At 36.5% G+C, this 14,811-nt stretch overlaps 2 pseudogenes; one reads left to right on the top strand and one right to left on the bottom strand.

Moving 5' to 3' along the window:
* The first annotated feature begins 4,191 nt into the window (after window positions 1–4,191).
* Window positions 4,192–7,034, top strand: LOC139855096 (serine/threonine-protein kinase KIPK1-like; annotated as a pseudogene).
* A 287-nt stretch (window positions 7,035–7,321) lies between these two features.
* On the bottom strand, window positions 7,322–10,916 carry LOC139851404 (growth-regulating factor 3-like; annotated as a pseudogene).
* Between the last annotated feature and the right edge of the window lie 3,895 nt (window positions 10,917–14,811).

Raw genomic sequence — 14,811 nt, forward strand, 5'->3', positions numbered from 1 at the left:
CAATATACTTCTCCTGAGATAGCCATAACCTTTTATTCTTTCTGTCTCGGGTTATTTGCATTCCCAAAATCTGTTGAGCCTGTCCTAAGTCTTTCATGTCAAAAGACTTAGAGAGTTCTTTCTTCAGCTGGTTGATCTTCATTGCGTATTTCCCTACGATCAAAATATCGTCTACATATAGTAGAAGAGCAACGAAATTTCCTTCAGAAAACTTCTGAATGTAGACACACTCATCTGCTGCAGTTTTCTTGTACCCTTGACTCACCATGCACGAGTCAAACTTCTTGTACCACTGCCTAGGTGCCTGCTTCAAACCATACAAACTTTTCTTCAGCTTGCATACGAGGTTATCTCCTGAAACCTCAAAATCTTCCGGCTGCTCCATGTAAATTTCTTCATGTAAATCTCCATGAAGAAAAGCTGTCTTTACATCCATCTGTTCAAGCTCCAAGTTCATACTTGCGACCAATCCAAGTATGACTCTAATTGAAGTCATCTTGACTACTGGTGAAAATATCTCATCAAAATCAATCCCTTTCTTCTGTTGGAATCCTTTGACTAAAAGCCGTGCTTTGTATTTCACCACTTTTCCACTACCATCCTTTTTCAGCTTAAACACCCATTTATTTTTCAGTGCCTTCTTCCCGCGTGGAAGTTCTACAATCTCATAAGTTTGATTTTTATACAGAGAATCCATCTCATCCTGCATTGCGAGCAACCATTTTTCTTTATCCTTATGAGCTACTGCTTCATGAAAACTCTCTGGTTCTCCATCTTCAGTAAGTAGAAGGTATTCGGATTCCGGATATCTACTCGATGGAATCCGACCTCGTTCAGATCTTTGAACTTCTGGAATATACTGAGGAGATCCACCATCATCTTCGCCTTGTAATGGTCCTAGAACGTCTGGCAGATGGGGTTGTGGCTCCCCCTGCTCAACACCGTCATTTTCCTCATTATCTTCTACTTCTGGTATTTCATCTTGCACTGTATATTCATTTCTCATGAATGATTCCGTTGTTGCCTCTGGCACCTGAGCAGCAACATTTGATTTCTGAGATATTGTGGGCTTTTCAATATCTTCTATTGTCTGGCTTTCATGGAACACTACGTCCCTACTTCTGATCACCTTTTTCTCCTTTGGATCCCATAATCTGTATCTAAATTCTTCATCTCCATAGCCTATGAATATGCATGGAGTGGTCCTTGCATCCAGCTTCTGCTGAGCTCCTTGGATACATGTGCGTACGCCAAACAACCAAATACTCTTAAGTGAGAGTATGATAGATCCTTTTCAGACCAAAGTTTCTTCGGAACTTCAAAATTCAGTGGTACTAATGGAGATCGGTTGATCAAGTAACATGCAGCTCTGACTGCTTCTCCCCAGAATGGCTTTGGTAGCTTAGCCATACTGAGCACGCTCCGAACACGTTCCATGATTGTTCGGTTCATTCTTTCTGCTATACCATTATATTGAGGGGTACGTGGGTCCGTCTTCTCATGTCGGATGCCATATGATCTGCAATAGGCATCGAACTGCCTGGAAGAGTATTCACCGCCGTTGTCAGATCGAAGACACTTTAACTTCTTTCCTGTCTCACGTTCTACCGTGACATGGAACTGTTTGAAGTAATCGAACACCTGGTCCTTCGTCCGCAAGAAATATACCTACATCTTTCAAGAAGTATCATCGATAAACATCAGAAAGTATCGATTGCCGCCAATTGATTCAACCTCTAAGGGACCGCAAACATCAGAGTGTACCAGACTGAGTAACTCTGATTTTCTCGTTGAAGATGAATTAAACGAGACTCTATGCTGCTTACCAAACAGACAATGATTGCAAGGATCTAGCTCAGCATCCTTGTCTACATTGATAAGCTCCTTCTTTATTAGGGTAGACAACCCTTTCTCACTCATGTGACCGAGTCTCTGGTGCCATAAATTTTGTGAAGCCTCCTTTTCTGCAACATTAATATTGTCTATGCAGATCTTCACATGAGTTTTGTATAGTGTGCCACAAATGTGTCCTCGAGCGACTATCATAGCGCCTCTTGACAATTTCCATGTGCCTTTACTGAAATGACTATCATAGCCCTGTTTGTCGAGAGCTACTCCGAAAAGTAAATTCAGTCAAAGATCTGGCACATGGCGGACATCCTTCAAAGTGATTGTGCTCCTGGAACTTGTCTTTATCTTGACATCACCAATTCCGACAATCTCAGCGGAACTGGAATTTCCCATATTCACAGCTCCCAAGTCACCAGCTTTGTATGTTGTGAAGTATTCCTTATATGGAGTCACGTGGTAGGAAGCTGCAGTATCTACCACCCATTCTGTTTCTTCTCGTGAGACGTGAAGGCATGTCTCATCATGGGTTGAACAATAAGCTACATCACCAGGGATAGTCACTAATGTTTCTCCACCTTTATTCTTCGGCTGTGAACTGCTTTGACCTTGTTCCTCTTTTAATCTATAGCAGTTCTTCTTCATATGTCCCTCTAATCCACAATGATGACATTTATATGTTGGTTTTCTGCCATCAGCTGACCTGCCCCTGCTCTTTCTTCTGCCTCTCCATTTATTTTTGCTACTCATTCGCTGTCTTCCCCGATTCTCTGTGACAAAGGCATGGGTATGATCTGTGCCCATGTCTTTTCTCCTTGCCTCTTCACTGAATAGGGCATCCTTGACCATTGACATGGTAAGTTTGCCATTCGGGGCTGAGTTGCTGAGTGTTACTACCAGCGTTTCCCAACTATCGGGAAGGGAACTAAGTAGCAGTAGCGCCTGAACTTCATCGCCAAGCAGCATCTCTACAGACGATAACTGGTTGACCAAGTTCTAGAACTCACTGGTATGCTCGACAACTGAAGTTCCACTTTTAAGCTTCATGTTGACTAAACGCCTCATCAACAGGGCTTTATTCAGAGCAGTCTTGGCCTGGTACATGTCCTCCAACTTTTTCCAGAGGGCATTTGCATCTGTCTCTTGTGCAACATGGTGGAAGACACTATGATCAATCCATTGACGGATCTGACCAATAGTTTTTCGGTTTGATTTCTTCCACTCTTTCTCTTTGGCAGAATCAGGATTTATACCCTTCAATTCAATAGGATCGAACAAATCCTTACAGCTGAAGAGATCTTCCATCCGAGGTTTTCACAGCGTGTAATTTGTGGCTGTGAGCATAATCATAGCTCCCGAAGATGATGTTGACTCTTCTATATACATTATCACCTTACAAATAATTTTTCAACACAAATGGGGTTGAATTGTAGAAAACAGATATCACCGTTACGTCCGGAACGGTTGAAAATGGTGGAATAGACACTTCGCGGCTTAAATTTTACTTACGGGGCAAAATTATAATTTGTTATAAATTTCAGGGACCAAAAATGAAATTCTGAAAATTTCAGGAACCAAATTGTAAAATTTCAGAATTGCTACAGTACTGCTACAGTAGTGCTACAGGAACTTGCTACAGTACCGCCAGCTGCTACAGTGAGTTGCTACAGTGATCGTCTTCTCCGGCGAAAATTCCGGCACCGGTCGTCTTCTCCGGCGAGTTGACCAAACTTTGACCGCGTTTTCTGGGTTCGTTATAACTCCGTTTAAGTCGCCATTTTTTGCGTTGGACTCGGTTCGACGAGACGAATCCAATGGTACACTCAAAATTGAATTTTGAGAAAACTTCAGAAGGCCCAAAAATTCAACCAACGTCTCTAACCAAGCTCTTGATACCACTTGTTAGGAAGAGAGGATTTCCTGGACGTTGGGAGATACAAATTTGAGAGAAAATAACTCTATTACTCACAAGAATAGATTACACGAGTATTACAAAACTCTAAAAAACTCTCAAACTCACACACACTATCTAGGTTGTGATTACACTTCTCTGAGTGATTTTGGGATGATTTACAATTGAAATTTCAACCTCTATTTATACTAAAACTTTGGTGGTGGTGGAATGGTGTGAACGGAGAAGGTGAGCGGCCGTCATCGTATTCAACTTTGCTACTTCCGTATGAGTTGTCATACGGAAGCCTTCTTTGAATATCTAGAAACAAATCTTGATTACGACATCTAGAAGGTGAAGCTGAATTATGGCTGGAAACTATCAGTTTGACCCATTATGATGAATCATGTGGCACAACACCAAGAAAAAATCAATCGAAGAAACCGATGAAGATGAGTACATTATATTTATCTGGAATTGGAAACTCGGAACACGTGGCGTTGAAGCAGACGTTAAGGGGACTTTTCATTTCGCAGGCATCAGAACTGGCTGGCATGAAACGGCTGTACAGATCCGTTAACGTGAATGAAACTAGTACATCGGCATCTGAAATTGAGGAGGTCAAAGTTGTCATTGCTGAAGCAAGCACATCGAGTTCTCAGTATTTGCAAGAGCCCAAGATGAAGTCGTATGATAGTAGGGAGTGTACGAAAAAAGTGGGGCCCACAGTTCGGTTGAATAAAATTTTACAAGAACCAGAAAGTGGGTATGATTCGTCACTGATTGTAAAAGGGGTCATTTCTCTGAGTTTAAGATCTTGTAGTAATGCTGTTGATGAGTCGTTGAAGTCAGTTATAATTGGTTCTGAAGATAAGCCAATTTTTGCAGAAAATAAACCAACGATGAAGTTAAGGCGAAAAGGGAAGCTGCAAAACGTGCCTTCAGTTACTTCTGTTAGCAGCAGTAAGTTAGGAAAGTCAAAACGAGGTTCTCAAAGGGCGGTTGTAAAGACGGTAATCAAGAACAAATACGTCTTGAAGAAGAATGATACTTCGGTATGCCAAAGATGTCATTGTGCTTTGAAAGATGCGCAAAAGGAACGGGACCCACTTCCTTGTACAAGTACTGGTGCTGACGTCGATTTTCTCAAGAGGAACAATGGTTGTGGTACAAATGAGTTTATAGCATACATTAACACGATATCAAAAAGTGGAGATAAATCAGAGTTTACACAAAGTTCGAACAGCAGCATTGGTGAATATAGTAGTAGCACAAGCATTAGTGAAGATAGAGCAATATGAGCAGGTGTAGCATTGGTAATTGACCTCATATGTCAACGCGCATGAGATTTTGAGATGTCTTGATCATCCGTTTCTTCCAACTCTTTATGCTCATTTTGTATCGGAGAGCTTTTCTTGTCTAGTTATGGAGTATTGTCCAGGTGGCGATTTGCATGTACTTCGACAGAAGCAACCTGCAGGAAGATATTTTGACCAACAAGGAGCAAGGTACGGTCGAACTCATCATGCATTTGTTAACTCCATTTTTGTCATATCGTTATCCATATTAAGTTTCCTCTATAAGATATTTTCTGCAGTGTTGGTGTGTAACTTATATGTGGGCTGTAAGGTGGTGATTTTGACCCATTTTCTTATATATAAGTATACCTGGCAATTGGGTTTGGGTCCAAACGGGTCGAACCAAAATGGGTCAGTTTTTTTTTTTTTAACGGGTCCATTTGAGTTGTGTTGTTGTTTGGCCATCGATCCGTCATTATAGTTGCTTTAGAATAAACTTATATTCTGTACATCTGAAGAAAAAAACATCACTAAATAGCCCAGTGGTTGGGGTTTGAGTGCCTTGTGAGAGGTCCCAGGCACTGTTGCAAAACACCCGGTCTCGAGCCGTCTCGACGCCCGTCTCGACGGTTTGATGACTAGTCCGTCCCGTCTCGTAGAAAACCGTCTAATATGACAGTCAACGATCAAAATTCGGGTTAAAGTTGAAAAAAATCGAGTCAAAGTCGGTCAACATTCAGAAAAGGGAGAAAATCGATAAAATCGGTAAAATATATCGTATTTTAGTTTGAATTTTTTGTATTAAATTAACGATGATAGCAATTATCGGTATAAATTAATTAATTAAAGTTTTTAGCTTTAAAATATGTATACATATAAGCATTTTTATACTTATATATTTAAAAGTCAACTTTGGTCAACGTCCGTCTCGACCCCCGTCTCGACCCCGTCTCGAACGTGTCGACCTTTTTAGGACCCGACCGTCTCGACCCCGTCTCACGTATTTTGCAACCTTGGTCCCAGGTTCGAATCCTGTCTAGGTCGAATATTTAGTGGTGGCCAGGTATGGGTTGGAAACAGCAAGGGTAATCCTGAATAACTTCATATATGTACCAACTTAGATTAAATGTAATTTACTGATTCGACGTTGCTGTAGTCTTTCTAGCTTTGGAATACTTGCATATGCTCGGAATTATATACCGGGATCTAAAACCAGAAAACATTCTAGTACGACAGGATGGTCACATAATGCTCACAGACTTCGATCTTTCTCTTCATTGTTCTGTGAATCCCACTCTCCTGCAATCACCTTCATCAGGTACGATCGACCCTCCAAGAATGTCAAGCCCCGTGTGCGTGGTCCAACTGCATCGGTCCATTCTGCATTAAACCCACATGTCAAGTCTTATGTTTCACCCTAAAATACGCAGAACCAAAAAAAAAAAGAAAACTCGCCCCTGCTACATTACCCAGATCATTACCCCAGCTTGTAGCTGAGCCGACAGAAGCCCGATCCAACTCATTTGTTGGGACCCACCGCCCACGAGTATCTTGCGCCGGGAATCATCAAAGGAGATGGTCATGGAAGTGTTGTTGATTGGTGGACGTTTGGGATTTTTCTTTACGAGCTTTTGTATGGAACGACTCCTTTTAAAGGTTCGGGAAACGATGTGACGTTAGCAAATTTGGTTATATAAAGCGTTAATTTTCCTGACACACCGCTCGTTAGTTTCCAAGCACGAGATCTTATCAAAGGGTTGTTTATAAAGGAGCCTGAAAACCGATTGGGGTAAAAAAAAAAAAAAGGGGCTGCAGAGATTAAACAACACCCGTTCTTTGATGGTTTGAATTGGGCTCTGATACGGTGTGCTACTCAGCCAGAAGTGCCCGAGGATTATGATATTGGAGAGGATGAATATGAATGTTTGCAGAATGCGAAAAAATATTTAAACTACAACGGATCTGCTGAAAGGCACTTGGAATTCGAGCCTTTTTAGGTCGAAATAATTATTTTTGTAGGCATTGTTGACTATTTGTCTTTGTTGTAGCTTTCACTATATAATGTAAATGAGGTTGAAAGGAAGGACAGTTTCGAATTAGCTGAGTAGTGGCGAAATAATTCTTTTTCGCTTAAGTTCCTGTACGGTTGCACTATCACAATACATACAAACCGAACATAACAAACAATGTTGTATAGTTAGAGCCAGGACAATTCTTGACAAGGTGTACATCATCACAATACAGCAAACACGTAATCAAATAAAAAAAATAAAACACAATGCAATCAAGTGCTAACATAACTAGTCTCAGAAGTAGTAGTAGAACCGCGTTGCAACTGATGTAAAACACTCGTTGGTGATGACGAGTTAGACGTTGAAGATGATCTCAACGCTTCAGCAAGAGGCCCACCCATTGAACCTGCATGATGTGTTCCCCACAACATGCCCCAGTTTGATGGGCCACGTTCTCGTTCACTATCGATTTGTTCCCCACGATGGCCCGTTTCATTGTTTCCAGATGAAAGTTTCAACGAGAAATCAGAAGATGTATCTCCGGGTACTGAAATGGACAGGCTTGTAGCTAGCAATTCTTGATCTTGATCAGTTCTTGGCCAATCATCAAAAAAAGGTCGAAGAACTCGATCACTTGATGATCTGTTGTCGTTTTCTAATAATTTGCCTTGCGAAAATCCATATGCATTCTTGTCAATAGTAGATTTTGAAGTCCTGAGAATAACAAAAGACATATTATTTATTTATTTATTTATGTATTTATTGGCAAAAATAACGAGAACATTATATAACATCATAAACATTTTCGAAAAGAAAACGAGTTCAACAAAAAGTACAATAGAGGATCCTGGTGAGGCTCGTATCTAGAAGGCGGTACCATACCAAAAGGCATATGGATATTACTCTAATCAAGCATATGATATATGCTTGTCACTTGAGCTAATATTAGCCTAATAAATTGAGCTAATACATTATATGCTTGTCACTTGTTATCCATAATCTTCACAAGTGATTTTATTTTACGAAAAAATAATATAGTTTTAAGTAAACTATTAATATGGTTAAATTACTACATACTGCAATGCCTTGTCTCTGTATATAGATTATAGAATACAGAAAATAGAAATAGAAATATTTTTTATCCTTAGAAATAAACAAAAAAAAAAGTACTCCGTATTCAATTTAATTTATTGAAAACACGTAGTACAAAATAGTGTGTATATAAAAGGGGTGATGATATATACACAACCAATTTTTACACATACACAACCAAACATGTTTTACAGTGTTGTACAGTACAACACTGTAAAGCATGTTTGGTTGTGTATTTGTAAAAATTGGTTGTGTAGATATCACTGCCCATATAAAAGTGAGAAGTAGGTGTGTATGCCAGTGAGTAAATTAGAAATAAACAGAAGGGAAATTAGTAGAGCAGGCTGATAGTACAGTGCAAATATGAGTGGCTGGGGTGAGTTTCACACCAGATTTGACCCCAGATTCCTAACACCTTTTCCAAAGACTTCAAACATGGGACCCATGCGTTTTGTCCACATCTACAACATGAGACCCACTAAAAGCCTAAAAAATCCAAACTATAATCAATACACATATCTGTGGTAAATCTTTTACTCCTTTTATATATTACTCCTATCAATTTCATTTCAATTTATTTCATTTTTCATTTTCTGTTTATATGAAAATGAAAATTGAGTGTTTTATGTGTTATTGAATATCGATTGTATTTGTATTGAAGGTTAAACACAAGAAGGGGAATGTGCTAACGTGTAGAGTAGGCTACAAAGGCCACTATGTGCATAAGTTTTTGTCAAGGTGTTCACATTTGTAAGATCTTAATTAATATTTTTGCTCAAATATGTACTGAAAATAAAGTCCATCTTTTAAAGCAAATATAAATATAAATACTCCGTATATATATAATATATATATATATAATATTATAATATAATAATAAAACATAAGATTTATTCAAACATGGTGCAAAGATCTAATGAAATTGTCAGGTTCTGACTTATGACACATCATATATTCAATAATACACATATACGGAGTATTAAATTTTCACATGCTTGCAAACACTCCATGGAATGAATCCAATTCAATCTACACATACATACATCCATCTGACCTAAACATATATTTTCAACTATATTAATTTATATTAATTGTTTGGTACGTTTTGATTACCCGAAATTTCACCTTCTATGGAAAAGTCAATGTGTTCGTTGATAAAAAATTTTCCTCACTTACCCAAATAAAAAATACAGTGTAACCTTATTGGTATTTAAGCAACAATCCAACAATAACTCCGTAATAGACTTCTCAAATGATATCAAAAAATGCTAGTAAACCAATTAAGGGTAAAATAGACCTTTAAAAAGAAACTTTTTTCTACAAAAATGACTGAATGAAAAAAAAAAAAAAAGTGAAAAATACAAAACAACCAACAGGAACTTTCACTGTAGTTTACCTAGCAACTTTTAACATGCGCATTTAAAATACCAATAAAGACTTGTCTCTTTCACTTGTACCGTACAAACAATATATGCAATGTAGGCCAAAAAGGTCAAAACTTTACAGTAATAATAAACATTAAATTATGTACCTTTGATTATGATGAAGTTGATCAAAAAATGGAGAATGCCCAGAACCAGAACCACCACCACCACCACCACTAGCACTAGTCAACGTTGCAAACGGTTGACTTCCAGCTGTACTACTGTGATTGGTGGTTGTTGTTGGTGTGGGGACAGCTTCCACAGGCTTTCTTGAACGGTTTCTGCCACGGTTGACATGGCGTTCACAGTATTTATGGCCAATAACAACATCTCTTGAGCACCTCCATTTTTTACCATCAGTTCTTCTACACCTTCCTGGTTCTAAATCCATTCCACCTTTTCCCCAATACCCTCCTGTACTTTGGTACACTTCAAGAAACAAAAAAATTTCAAAAGATATAAGAAATATAAGGATATCATTCCATATGATCTATTGTGTACTTTTTCAAAATGTGATTTTTAAAATAAAAAAAAATGTTACATCTAATAAGTATTAAAAGTTCACCTAATTTATACAGAAATAGTAGATTTTAGGAGTGACTTACAAGGTGGGATGTTGGAAAGAGGGTAAAAAGTAGAGTTGATGTTTGTTATGGAGTTAGATGATGATGATGATGATGATGATGATGATGATGATGATGATGAGTTGAGTAAAAGGTGTAAAAGCTGTTGAGGAATGGGTGAAGCAGTAAGCATGTGTCTGTATATTAAAGCTTGAACTTCAAGTTCTTGCCATTGACATATGCTGAAGTAGCCACTTGCTCCTTGCATCATATCTTCTTTAACACACACACACACACATACACACACACACACTCAAATATTAGTAACAACAATATTAAAAAAAAAAAAAAAAAAATTCCAACCTTCTAGCAAAATACATTATTTTGTCAAACTTTCTCATCCATGAACTAAAAAAGGATTCATACCCAAGAATAAAAATCCAATCTTTATTGCAAAAATATTTGTTACCTAAAAGTTACATATATTATGATCTATACATACACATTTGTTTTTTTTTAATATATGTTACTACAGTACTTTGTTGACGATTATAAATGCCGCATCTAATTATAGTTTTAAAAACAAGAAAGATAAAAAAATGTTACATGGGAGTGTAAGTTGAGCATGCACTTTTTAACCCATATAAGTATCTTGTTTGTATAAACAACAAAAAGGACTTACTGGAGGATTTAATGGAGGATGAAGAAGTCGGTTCAGAAGAAAACAGGGGAAGAGCAAGTGAAGAAGAAGAAGAAGAATCTTCATGATGATGAAGATGAAAGTCCATTGAAATGAGGCAGATGAGATATTTTTATTCAAGTTTGAACTGATAAAAAAAAAAAAAAAAAAAAAAAAAAAAAAAAAAAAAGAGCAGTAAACGACAGACAGTGGGATATACGGAGTAAATATATAGCAGGAGCAGATGCAGCTGGCGACTAGAGATTGTGATTTGGAATATGAAAGAGAGCAGGATGTGTGGTTATTTTAAGATACAGTAGTTTTTTATATTTTTATTTTTTATTTTTATATGTATATAAAATAAAAAGCCTACTAGTGATTTTTTACGTAACAGATCAAGACTAGTCGACTAGTCGACTCTACTCCATTGTTTGAGTGGGGAGATGTGGGAGTTTAGGAAGTCATACTGTAGACATTCAGCATGGCTAATTCAATGTTCAACATTAAAATTACAATTGACAATTGACAGATCATTTGTTTTTCTTAATTGTAATAATCCAATAATCCATAATCCATTTAATTTAATATGAACCCAAAAGAAAACAAATACTCCGTATAAGACCATTTGTATTGATAACTCGTGTTGTGAGTTCGTGTTGTGCATTTTTTGTACTTTTTTTATGACTAGGACGTGTTGAGTTATTGAGTGGAGTAGAGTTCGTGTTGTGAGTTCGTGTTGTGGTAGTGGAATGCTGATGTGGCATTTAATTTTGTATTTTTGTGTTTTATTTAATTGTTTTATATTATTTTTATTATTAATATGATTATATTTATATTTTAAAAATATTTTTTAATTACAATAAACAGCTATTTTATATATCTATATTTATTACAAAAGAAGACTAGTTAAAAAAATATCTAGTTATTTACAAGTTTGAGATTGAATACTTGACATAATACATACTATTATTTTTTAAAGGGTTATAATAGAATCTATATATTAGTTGAGGGACTTAACTTAAAAATTGATAAATTGTTTTCTTCTTCCCCAAATTACTCCCACGACTCTTCTTCCCCAAATTACTCCCACAACCTAAAAATTTCATACCTGTAAATTTTATTTTCTTCCTAAAATCACAAAATATATCTGCAACTATGGAGTTTTGGTCAAATCTCAGCACCAAACAAAAATGTACACGTCGATCCAACGTCCGTTGTAGCCTCTGTTGGAGTCTCCCCAACGCCGGAAAAACGCGAGTGGCCAACGCCGGGATACGGCCGATTGTTGGCGTTTCCGGCCTGCCACATAGGCACCAACGCCGTTGAAGATGGTGCGTTTCAAATGGTCTAATCATGATCACGTTAACAACAAAATTTCATAGTTGATTCATATAACTAAATTTTCGCAACCATAACCAAAGTTATAAAACTTGCATGATTAGGACCTTAAAACGTCGCAACGGTCAAGACGAAATCGAGACGGATGTTAATCGAAATTAATTTTTTATATATATTTTAAACATTAACATATCAGACATAAATTTGTAATTAAAATGTATGTTTAATTTCAAATATTTGTCTTTAATTTGAAATAATGGTTATGTTTAAAAATATATTAAAAGTCAACATTGGTCAAAATCTGCTTCGACCCCGTCTCGAACGTTTTTTGAAGTTGACCATTTTTACCGTTGTTGTCGGTTGTTTTAACGTAGACCGTTTTTACCCGTTTTTAGATCCGTTGCGACGGTACACAATTAAATCCGTTGCGACAGCAGCCTCGGCTTTTTTTTTTTTTTTTTTTTGCAAATTTGATCATAACTAACATTTTGTTCTCTTAACTTTCACGTTATTAATTAATATATTTTTTATTCATTTTAACTAAAATAACATTTTCCTTAATTAACACAAATATGATTACATTATTTTAAAATTATAAAACTCACAAACAAACGAAAATTAAAGCATTCAGATAGATTTAAAACATAAATTAAAACACAAACTAATCCTAATCATTGTCTTAGTCTTGTTGTTTGTTATGTTTTACGCAAGTACCTACTGCTTTCTTAAAAGTCTCTAATAATTTCTTCTCTTCGGCTAACACGTTTGGATTAATTGGGTGATTGAGTATTTCAAATGCGCTAAGCACTAATTTCTTCCTTACCACCTCCTGAACTATTGTCAAAGTTTCGATTTTAGTTGCTGCAGCTCTTTTGATTTCCATTAGTACATTTTTTCCAAACATCGAAATGAAGTAGCATCGGAAGATCCGGAACTTCGTTGGCTCTTGCGGATAAGGGCCCGACTGGGTAGACGACGAAAAGAATCGACCCTAAATATATCCTTTAAATTCGGGTTTTCATTAAGATTAATATTTGGTAGTTCATCACAGCCCACCTTTTTCGATTCTTCAAAACATGTTTCACTATTCGGGTTTTCATTAGGTGATCAACGAGTGTTAGATATCCAACGAGAATCACGAATCTATAATGAATGTTTGTTGAAGATGATCAATTAAGAATTTGAGTTTCAAGTTCATGAGGTTGATGAAGGTATGAACAAACAGTAGCAGTTATAGACTTTTGGTGCAATTTTTAAGAAAGTTTGAGGACCAATCGTGTATTTTTGACTAACGATCGTGTTGATTGAATGTTGATTAATGGACTAACCGACAAAGTTAAGTATGATGATTAACCAAAGAATATGTTTTGATGATAACACATACATATGCATAAGTGATGATCGACATCTTAACATAAAACATGCAAGTTCACTAATTCATACTTGATCTTGCAAATGACCAAGTCAAACAAAACTTATAGAATGAAAATAAAGATCATTAAAGTACACGGTCAAAGTACGGTCGACCGTATACTTAGCCGTAGAAGCCCAGACTGAATCTGCAACGCAGTTTTGTGAAAACAAGTTGCACGGCTGCCACCACGGTCAACCGTAGTGCGACCGCAGAATTCTCTGTCACCATTTTTGATCAAATTTAGTTTGACCACTTCCCGACATCTATAATTCATGAATCCTTTCTCAACACGCTTAGAATAGATGCCCTTTCCATACTCAACTGAGTCTTGGTCATAAAAATACTAATCTTGATTAATTACGCTTAATTACATTTTAATGACAAATTAACTATGATTAGGCATAACACATAAGTGTTATTCAATAACTTGTGATCTTAAAACTTGTCTAGACATTCTTAGAATGATCACCAAGTACCAACACACATAAGCTAATGTCACTAGAACACTAATTACAATTAAAGATTACTTAGTGACAAATGAAGGCTAAATGAAGAACAATATTTTTAAGTAAAGACTTGTAATCCTAAAATACACTTAGATACATTTAGGATGGTCACCAATTTCCAACTAGAGATTGCTCTTCCCTTGTGCATGTGTTGGACATTAATGTGTGCTTACACATTAATCATGCAATATGTTATATTGCAAGTAAGCTTGCTAAAGCTTAAACCATAGTGTTGTGCAAACATCCATATGATTGATTTTAAAATAACTATCTCTTGCTATGTGTGAGTATTACTTGCTACTTGCTAATGTGTTTAATACTCATTAATTTTCCAACTTGATTAACATGCTTGCTATGTGTTACTAGTTAGAATACTAGGATTCAAGTAAACTTCAATTAATTAAGTGTAAAATGGTTCACAAAAGAATAATGGTAAATAATCTATTTGGTCTTGTCTAAGTAACACATTGTGTAACATGTCCAAGTATGTCTTAACATTGATGTCTTTATACACTTAATGTTTGATTTAGAAAGACATCATTCAATTGATATCTACTTAGTCTTAAAATGAATATGACTTGTGATTAATTAAAACTAAGAAGTTAATGACATGTTGACTAGTCTTTAGGATTGAACAAATGCATTAATGAACCTAACTAAGTCTTGACCAAAACTGAGATTACCCTAAATGTCAATCAAGACACTTCTTCAAGAATGTTGGGTTTACCACATTTGGAGTGTTAGGT

This window comes from Rutidosis leptorrhynchoides, chromosome 6 (assembly GCF_046630445.1).
Source record: "Rutidosis leptorrhynchoides isolate AG116_Rl617_1_P2 chromosome 6, CSIRO_AGI_Rlap_v1, whole genome shotgun sequence".
Taxonomy (NCBI): domain Eukaryota; kingdom Viridiplantae; phylum Streptophyta; class Magnoliopsida; order Asterales; family Asteraceae; genus Rutidosis; species Rutidosis leptorrhynchoides.